Source organism: Marmota monax, unplaced genomic scaffold (genome assembly GCF_021218885.2).
Source record: "Marmota monax isolate L192 unplaced genomic scaffold, Marmota_monax_Labrador192_F-V1.1 WCK01_AAM20220418_F8-fsc02682, whole genome shotgun sequence".
NCBI classification, from domain to species: Eukaryota; Metazoa; Chordata; class Mammalia; order Rodentia; family Sciuridae; genus Marmota; species Marmota monax.
Window position 1 is genome coordinate 1 of NW_026692355.1, and position 10,156 is coordinate 10,156.

Consider the following 10,156-nt stretch of genomic DNA (forward strand, 5'->3'; position numbering starts at 1 on the left):
AGTGACACAGCCACATCAACTCTCTAGAATACAGGAACAATAAATGTTGGTGAAGATGTAGGAGAAAAGGTACACCCATACATTACTGGTGGAACTTCAAACCGATGCATCCATTCTGGAAAGCAGTATGGAGATTCCTCAAAAAACTAAGAATGGAACCACATTTTGACACTGATATATGGCTTCTTGGTATATATGCAAATGAGTGTAAATAAAAAAAAAAGGTGACAGAAGCAAGGTGCAGAGGCAGAATGGCAGAAAGTCTCCTTATCAAAGCTGCCAGTTTTATTTATATCAATAGGTTACATTGGGTCCCTGGCATCAGTAGTACATTATTGTCCATGTGTCACTAGGCAGGTTACAGAGTTAGCAACATTATGCAGCTTATTAGTCAATTACATGCTGTAGTTTTAATGTGCAATGTTAGGAGCTTTGTGTAGCTCTCAAGAAAGTCCATTGTTACTGTTCTGTGGACAGACTCTGGCACAGCAGAGCTTGGTAAAATATTGTGGTTGTCTAACAAGAGTTTCTTTGTACCTGAGATCAAGGTCTAGGCTGATAAGACTCAAGCACAGAACTCCTCATTAAGGGCATTGCTACAAAAGCTAGGCATCCGTGTCCTTGCACAGCTAGGCATTATGTGCCTTTGCAGAGAAAATTTCTCAGCTGCTAGGCATCCTGTACTTTTGTACAGAAACTTTCCCAGCCACCAAGCATGCTACAACCATGAAGTCATCAGAGACCCCAATCCCAAACACACAACCCTTACAAAGGATCTCAAATTAGCATACTGCAATGTTGCAGCCACATCAGTGTTTATAGTAGCTAAATTAACAATAGATAAACTATGGAACCAACTAGGCGTCCTTCACAGATGAATGTCCCGCAGTCTGGCTGGGCAAATAACCAGGATGTGACAAGCAACTTGTGAAGCCTGAAACAGTGGGAGCCACTTTATTACGGGACAGCAGAGGTATATATACCCAACTAATTACACACAGCTTAACTTAACTAACATCATCTAGATACAGCAGTCAGTCATTAAGGAATCTTCATCATCTTAATGGCTCGCTGGCGTATCTTCACAAACCACTCCTCCTGGCAAATTGCCAGGCGCCATCTTGACTTGGTTGTGGCCCTCAACATCTCCTCCCTTCTGTTTAATTAAACAACAAGTATGTGGCTCAGGGACCGAGCCTGTTTTAGGTTGTCCAATACTACATATGGTCCTTACCCATCATTGGATTGTCTGACCTCAAATCGTCAGCCTCCTGTCTTAGGTTGGTACCATTGTAATTGGATCTTACCCATCTTTGACTACCGGCCCAACACACTTAGCCATACTTGTGGATAACGACCATAGTGGTTTTTACATATACACCACAAACAACCTGCCACAAGCAGAAAGGAGGAGGATACAAAATGCTATGATATCAAGCCATTGACTGCTCCAAGTGAGAGATCCCTGGAAAAACTGTACCACAGATGACACCATCAGCAAAGATACCCTTGTACTAATTACAATTTGTTGTATCAGTTCATAATGCATATAAGTGATACACAGTCCAGGTAAGTTCTGCAAGCAGCTTAAAGCAGAGGAATCCATTAATATGTCTATTTCTTCTTGAAGTAAATATTAATGCAACAGTTTGTACAGTTTGTGTGATAGCTATCGCAGAAGCTGTTGTAGCAGCAGCAGAAACAGCAATAGCTGTGATGATGGTAGCTGTATTTCCGAAGTCTCATTTGGATTTCAGTAATTTATATTTGAAATAGGCCTTAATGGTGCTCATTATTCATTAGCCTCCAGGTGTGGGAGAACCATTATTGCAGATGTAAGGATCTTTTTGGTCTGTAGAAATCGATTTAGTTAGTCTCTCTGGAATCCAAATTGGCTGCTGTTCTCTCTGTGGAAACAAACAGACCCCCGACTCCAAACAATCACTGGGTCAGGACCTTTAATGATAATAACTGTAAGCTGATGCAGCTGTGGTGAAAGCTGTTGAAAACTGGAGTTCAGCTGTTATGGATTTGAGATATTGCTAACCCTGCATTTATCCACAGGAATAGTGAGGAGTCCCATGGCAGCACCTGCAGCAAATAGGGAAAAACCGATGACTCATTAGTTATTGGCATTGGAAATGGCCAAACTTCAGGGATGCCAGGCGCATCTTCTGCTGCAGGCTGTAGCGTCCCCAGGCTGCCCCAGACGGCCCCAGGGAGTGTCCCAGACTCAAACTGCCACCGGGCACAGGGAGCAAGAGCCTGTGAGACTGTGGCTCCAGGTCAGGTCTGGGTTTGGGCTCGGGGCAGTGGCGTCCCGCCCCCCAGGTGGGGGCAGGGAAGGGTTGGTGGCCTCTGCTGCACCTTGGAAAGTCCCTGCTGCACTGTGACTGGCTTGCTCACGCGGCAGTCGCCGCGCCGCTTCACGCACCCTCAGGTAACAAAAAGTATTTAGTTACTACTACCTTTTGTTACAACTCCTTCCCTGATAGTCCTTCCTCCTCTAAACTTTATTCCTCTTTCTGACTAGAGTTCCTGGGCTTTTATCAACGTATGCCCTAGCTGTTCTTGGTTTTACAGGGGTGCCTCCTTCCTTCAGCAATTTACTTAACACTCTTTCAGTTTGGTTCCACCCAACTTCTGATCCCATATTTCCATAACAAAGACAATACAACACACCAAGACAAAATAAGACAAAAACACACTGTATCAATCTTCCCCATTTTCTTGAAATGGCCATCCTTCCTCTCGCCCTATCTGCTTCTAGGGACGAGCAGCTTTGCTCCTGTCCTATCTATTTCTAGGGACGGGCAGCTGTCCTTGTCACTTACCCCCAAGCATCCTGGGGCTCCCCATATGGGCCACCATCTGACGCAGTCTGGCTGGGCAAATAACTGGGAGGTGACAAGCAAATTGTAAAGATTGAAACAGCAGGAGCCGTTTTATTATGAGACAGCAGAGGTATATATACCCAACTAATTACACACAGCTTAACTTAATTAACATCATCTAGATACAGCAGTCAGTCATTAAGGAATCCTCATCATCTAAATGGCTCGCTGGCGTTACTTCAGAAAACACTCCTCCTGGCAAACTGCCAGGCGCCCTCTTGACATGGTTGTGGCCCTCAACATGAATGGATAAAGAAAATAAGGTATATTATATCTGCACAAAGGAATATTACTCAGACATAAATAGGAATGAATTTATGACATATGTCAGTAAATGGATAGATATGGAAACTATCATGCTAAGTAAAATAAGCAGTTCCAATAAACCAAAGGTCAAATGTTCTGATATTTGGATGCTAACACCTACAGGGGGGAAAGGAAAGGAAGAATAAAACTTCAGAGGATTAGACAATGGGGAATGAAGAAAAGGGAAGGGGAAAGGGAATGGAAAAATCAGTGGAATGAATTTGACTTAACTTTACTATAATCATATGTGAATACATCAAAATGAATCTCTATATCATGTACATCCACAAGCCTGGGATCCTAATTAGGAAAAGATGCACTCTATGTTTGTATAAACATGTCAAAATAGACTCTGCTGTTATGTATAGCTAACTAAAAAGAACAAATTACAAAATCAGATTAAAACCTTTCTCTTCTTGGTGACAGGGATAGAACTGAGGGCACTGTGGAAAGGATAAGTGTCACTCATCCCACCAGGGTTCACAGACAAAATCTCCTGAGGAGGAGGAAGCCCTGCTTGGCAAAGCAGTGTGAGGGAGGGAGGTGATGTGGTTCAGCCTGTCACTGCTGGACCCTCCCCATAGGCATTTCTCAATAAGGACACTTTTCTTGAATGCACTCTCCAGGTATTCTTTTGGTCTTTTAGAAACTATGCCACTGCCCTGACACAACTGGACTATGAACATGGCTACAGAATACACAAATAAACTCCACTGTCTGTACCCTTTAAGGACTTTTAGTATCCTTGTGCATTATAATAATGTAAAAAATAAAAGTTTACAGATGCCAGTCAGGGGTAGGATTAATAATAGGCTCTTGAACAAAGAGAAATGTGCTATGTGACCTCTGGCTCTCTGACTGTATATCTATATGACAGAGCTAAACACTTGCTGGAAATACACACACACATATGTATGTATGTGTGTGTGTGTATAATATATATATATATATATATATATATATATATATATATATATATTCAAAGGATATAGACTTACAAATAAGAAATTATATTCTTCTTTTAAGGGATTATTCATATAAGCATCAGCCCTTAAAGCTAAATCAGTCTCTTTTGTGCAAAATACAATGAATGGAAATGGCAATTATTGTATAATCTATAAAATTTGGAAGATGATTTGAAAGTTCATTTGTTGAATATTAAAAAGGCAAATCAAACTGCTCTTTTCTGTTTTAAATTTATCAGAAATTTCTTTTTCCAGGAAATCAAAATGAATGTGATTCTGTTCCTGTTGCCTCTGCTGATTCTACCCCTGAATTTCTCAGGTATAAGTGTGCTTGGAGTAACACTTGCACCCTTCATGAGACTTTGCCCTACAATCTACCAAGTCTAGGCATGGGTCTTCACAATTGCTCTCTGGATGTTTCCTTAACTCTTGCAGAAGCAAAAAGCTCAAATTCAAACTTCAGAGAACTTGACCCCTGTCAAATAATTGAGTAGTCACAGGGTGATATTTGAATACAAAATTCTTTCTAGTCTAGTGAACTTAGCTCACTCCACTTCAGAGGGTCATCTGTCAATATAACACACATGAATGATGACCAATAATTCACAAATACCCTTCTTAGGTCCCAGTTTGACTTATCAGAATGTTATATTATACATTCATATAAATTTACCACAGTTGAGAGCACATGGAAAATCCTACTCAGCTCAGGTCCACCATTTCTGTGAGATGCTGCAGGCTACCTCAGAGCAGAAAGGAAGGAATCCTCATCATTTATCTGTGCTTCTCATCTTCTGTACCTTTTGCTACACAGATGTCTCTGGATCTTGACTTTTTTGGAAGGAAAAAAGATTTCATGAATTATGGAAATAAACAGAAACCAGTACTAGTGCAAACCAAGTGCTGACATTCATCTTTTACTAAATTGGTTGAATAGATTGAAATCAGACAAAGATGTAGAGCAATGTCTGACCATTGTCTATCCTGTGCATGGAATAGCTCTAGCGTGAAGAAAGAGAGTACATGTGAGTCCTTCAGAGTCACATAAGGAACAAGTAACTTGGCAACTTAGATTGGATTCCATTTATATTGTCTCTACTTTCTTATGAGCCCTCAACCCAACCCCTTACTGTTACCTCTTGAGGCTTATAGGTGCGAAAGCCCCGCCCAGGAATGAAGTGACCATCATTGAGCTCTACATACTGATGTTTGGAATTCATTGCCTGTGACTCCTTTACCAACTCTCTAGGATAAACATGTCTATAATGAGAAGTAATCACCTGCTTTTATATTTACATGACCAATGTGAGGGAGTCAGGTGCTGTCTGTTCAGACTGTCACTGATGTACCCTCCCTATAAGCATTTCTCAATAAGGTCTTTTGCCTATTTGGAGTCTCCAGGTATTTTCTCTGGTCTTTTGGCAACCTATCCCACTGCCCTGGCACAACAGGACTATGAATATGACTGAAGAATGCATAGATAAACTACAATGTTCATGCCATTTAGGGACCTTCATCATCTTTGTGTGTTATTAAAAACTGAAAAATCAAAGTTCCCAGATGCCAACCAGTGGCCAGGTTGATAACAGGCTCTTGAACAAAGAGCAATATGCTGTGTAACCTCTGACCCACACCTGTAACTACATATGATGGATCTAAACACTGGCTGGAAAAATATGTATAGTGTGAGGATATAGATTTACAAATAAGAAAATGTACTCATGTGGTAAAGAATTATTCACATTAGTGTGAGCCCTTAATGTTAATTCACACTCTTTTGTGAAAGATATAATAAGAGTGAAAATGACAATTATTTCATGGTCTGCAAAGTTTGGATAATGATTTGAAAGTTCATTTGGTAAAGTATAAAAAGGCAAATAAGACACACTCTTTTATCTTCTTAAATTTTCAGAATATTTCTTTTTCCATGAAATCAAACTGAATGTGATCCTGGAACCTACCTCCCTCTGCTGAAACCAGCCATGAATTGCCTAAGTGTCAGGGCACATGAAGTATGCCTGAAGCCCTAGTGGTCCACTTTATGCCACTTTGTCCTACAATGTAAACATGTCCTATCATGTCTCTGCATTTTTCCTTAAGTCATGCAGAAGAAAAATACTATATCCAAAGTTCAGCATACTAATCGCTTATCACACAATTAAGTGTCCAGAGTACAAAATTAATTCCCCTCTAGTGAACTTAGCTCACTCCTCTTCAGATTGTAATTTATCAATACAGCACACATTAACGATGACCAATAATGGAAAATATCTTTCTTACGTGCCACTTGACTTCTCAGGATGTTATATTATACATTCAGCTAAATTTCCTGCAGTTTGAGAGCACATGAAAAAATATATTCAGCCAAGGTGCAGCATTTTCTATGAGATGCTGAAGACTTCCTCACAGTGGAAAGGAAGTTATCCCCATCATTTATTCTGTGCTTCTTATCTCAAGTACATTTTGCTAATCAGATTTTTGTGGACCTTGCTTTCTTGAAAGGAAAAAAAAAATTGCAAAGTATAGAAATAGAGAAACCAGTCCCAGTGAAAACCAATTGCTAAACCATCATTCCAGCAAATTGGTAAATACTCTGTAGGGGACCACACCATCAGTGATGTAGAGCATTGTCTGACCATTGTCTCTCCCACACATGGAATAGCTTTCACCTGGAGAAACAGAGAACCATATAAGTCCCCCAGAGTCACATAGGAAGCAAGTTTCTTGACAACCCAGATTGGATTCCATTCATCCTGTGTCTACTTTCTTTGGAACCCTCAATGCAATACCCTACTGTTACCTCTTGAGATTTATAGGTGCCAAAGCCACATCCAGGAATGAAGTGACCATCACTGGGCTCCACATACTGATGTTTGGAATTTATTGCCTTTCACATCTCCGCCTAAGTTCTGCTTCTTTTTCTGCCTTCACAGGGCAATAAATAATGGGATTCACATCCCCTACTGCCTGTCTAATGATTATCCAATTCTATTTGCTGTCTAATATTGATCCAATATTGTATAGGAAGATTGAGATTAAAAGAATATTCCATAATGAGAAGAGAATTTGAAACAGTTCTCTTATTTCATATGGAAAAATTTTAAATGATTTACTACACAGTAATAAAAGCAAGTTTTTAATAATTTTTCTCTTAAAATATTATCATGCATTATGATAAGAGATGGAACCATATTGACCATTTGTTAGCCTGGAAACCTCTCATCCCTCCTCTTTTTTATTTTGATTGGTTCTGGTGTGGGAATTTTTTTTCTCATGATGAAGCTCCTTCTTGATCATAATTATGAGATATGATGAATGAATCATGCACCATGCACACAAAGAATTTTTAGAAAAGGATTATGGAACAATTATTGAGGCCTCATAAAATTAACCAAATGTTTAAAGGAGAAAGAGGTAGCCTTTTAATTTTCTCACTGGTAAAAATGTTTCCATAATTTTTCTACCAAGTCCCAAGAGGCTGCAGTCCTGACAAGTGTGCAGTAATATCTGCACTCACTGTGACATTCTGCTCAGTGAAAGACAAATGATTACAGTCACAGGAAGTCAGTATGCGCTAGGTAACCAGAGACTAAATTAAAGTTCACTATATAGCTTTAACCTGTTAGGTAAATTTGAGAAAACTATTAATATGCATGATGCAAAATGTAGACACTTTATATGATTTATGACCTTGTTCAATATTATCCCAAAAAGAAAAAAAAATGAAAAAATCATAAATTAATATAAATTTTGGAATAGCTGTGTAAATGTTGATGCACTTGATGATGTGGACTATTTGAAGAAATTAAAAATCAAACATGAAAGTTTATTAATATAAATTATCAAATATAGGAATACAAGGTTATAATTAAAAGAGCAGGGAATATATTATAATCAACAACATAATAAGTGTATAAAATATGCATGATACAAAAACTATAAGTACTCATTCTCTTTGAATAGTGAGAATAGGCTGGATCTCCTACATGTATTTTAATCACCTGAATTTTTTTGTCACCATCATAATTTGAAAACAGTGATTTATTGTATAAATTGAAAAGCTCTGCCTGTAACACAGATCCTATTTCTTGTGGTTTTGATTTTATTAAGATAATCCCTTTCTCAATCACCCATTATTTGAAAAAATGAACTATCTAACTCCACACAGAACCAAATATACAGAATTTAAAAGGAAAGTTGAGCATCTATCAAATTTTGATCCTCACAGAAAGCATCAAAGGTGAAAATTTTTAAAAAATAGCATTCTCATTTGCAAAATATATTCTGAATCTTCTTATTTTGCTTTCTAATAAAAATGTTACTGTTGATGAATGACTAGTGTGCAATAAACAGGTGCCAAGTCATGTTACTTAGTGAAGGAAAATTAACTGAGAGCTCTAGGACATTATTTTGCAAGATGCAACAGAAGCTATAGGGTCTTTCTGAAAAGAAGGCTCTGGGTGATTTCTCAGTTTGTTTTTCAGTTCACTACAATTAACGTTTCACTTTTGTATTCTAAGAAAAGTATTTACTTATAGAATGTGAGAAGCTCTGACCCTGAAAATTGAAGAGAAAGGAATTTCCTGGCAGAAAACCAGCCCTCGCTCAAAGTGCTTTTGCTCAGTACCACAAACCTCACTGGAAGCCCCCAGTTTTGTCTGTTATAATTCCATTTACTATTAAAATTCTGCCTTGCAAACTTGGAATATGGTCTCTCCTGACTTTACCTGGGTTGCAATACCTGGGCATTGTCACAAGCACTCGTCTCTCTGAGATCAGAATGTTCTTTGGCACTGATCCTAGTCTATAGCTGGTCTACTTGGACATGGTACCATGTGCCCAAGACTCTACCTTGCTGTCCTGGACATAGAACCACAAACCTTTGCTCCACATCCACCGAACCTCGCTAGTCAATGACTCACCAACATCTGTGGTCAACTCTGTTTCTTTATACAATCTTGGGTTTGTGGTTTTTTTTTTCATTTTTGTTTTTGAGAAGTTAAAGGCAAATTTAAATCACAGAAAAAGTGAAATGGCAAGAATACAGAAATAAAATGTTATGGCCATATGTAAATATCTCTTATATAAGGAGTTCATAACAGTCATAAACAATTCATGGATCTTCAAATGAGAAATTCTAAAGAGCTCTTCTGTGTCTAAAATATATCTGGCCATTCCTGCATTGAGAGATATTTTACTCTATCCTGGAACAAACCCTGTGCTATTAAATCTGAGAACTAAAAGAGTTGTTCCTATATTATATGCATATACTTGCATCCGAAATCAGGTGAGAAGTGAGCCCAGCTCTTTCTTTTTTTATAAGTAATTATATTGAGATCATGGTATCTTTGATAATGTTTGGCAGATATGAAAAGAAGAATCAGAAATCTCACAGTTGATAGCTGAGACCTTGGGTGGCCTCTCTCGTCACCAGTCTCAGATTCCACTGAAACACACTCTTTCCAAATTCGCTGATCCATTGAGGTTGGCCTGCTGTGCACATCCATGATGATCAGCACGGATGCTTAAAAAGGGCTCCAAGGGGAAAACAGATGACTTCTACCTTGGGATTTCAACGTCTAACTGGGAATATACAAAAACAAATTATTAACTCAGGCTTATCACAATTTGTCTGAAATGGTAGGACAGGTGTCATGTTATGACTATTCTGCAGAAAAATCTGAAAGTAGCAGGCTTTTTTTATTATTCTCCATACTATAGAAGTTTTCTGTCAGAAATGTAAATATCCAACAATAAGAAAATATTAAGTTTATGAAAGCTAATAACTCCAAGTGAGAACCATGCTTGACATTACACAGATCAATAACCAAAAAGGCACAAGCTACTTTTATTTTTGTTGTGTAAGGTGTTGAAGAGTGTAATATTGAAAATTGCTGAGTTGTGATGTTTTCAGTTCAGTTGTAAGAAACAGAAAATTTAACTCAACTTCTTTGAAAGTTTGAGGAAATTGATGCAGATCGCTAATTTGGA

The 10,156-nt window shown here is 38.4% G+C and overlaps 2 long non-coding RNA genes across 2 annotated transcripts; one reads left to right on the top strand and one right to left on the bottom strand.

The window, feature by feature from the left end:
• Window positions 1-267: 267 nt before the first annotated feature.
• On the bottom strand, window positions 268-8,727 carry LOC131424111 (uncharacterized). Its single transcript, XR_009226611.1, has 2 exons — window positions 4,839-8,727; window positions 268-2,091 (listed from the first exon to the last, which is right to left on the bottom strand). It is a non-coding gene; the product is annotated as an uncharacterized LOC131424111 (long non-coding RNA).
• LOC124091282 (uncharacterized) lies at window positions 1,975-8,871 on the top strand. Its single transcript, XR_006851318.2, has 2 exons — window positions 1,975-4,484; window positions 8,704-8,871. It is a non-coding gene; the product is annotated as an uncharacterized LOC124091282 (long non-coding RNA).
• Window positions 8,872-10,156: the final 1,285 nt, after the last annotated feature.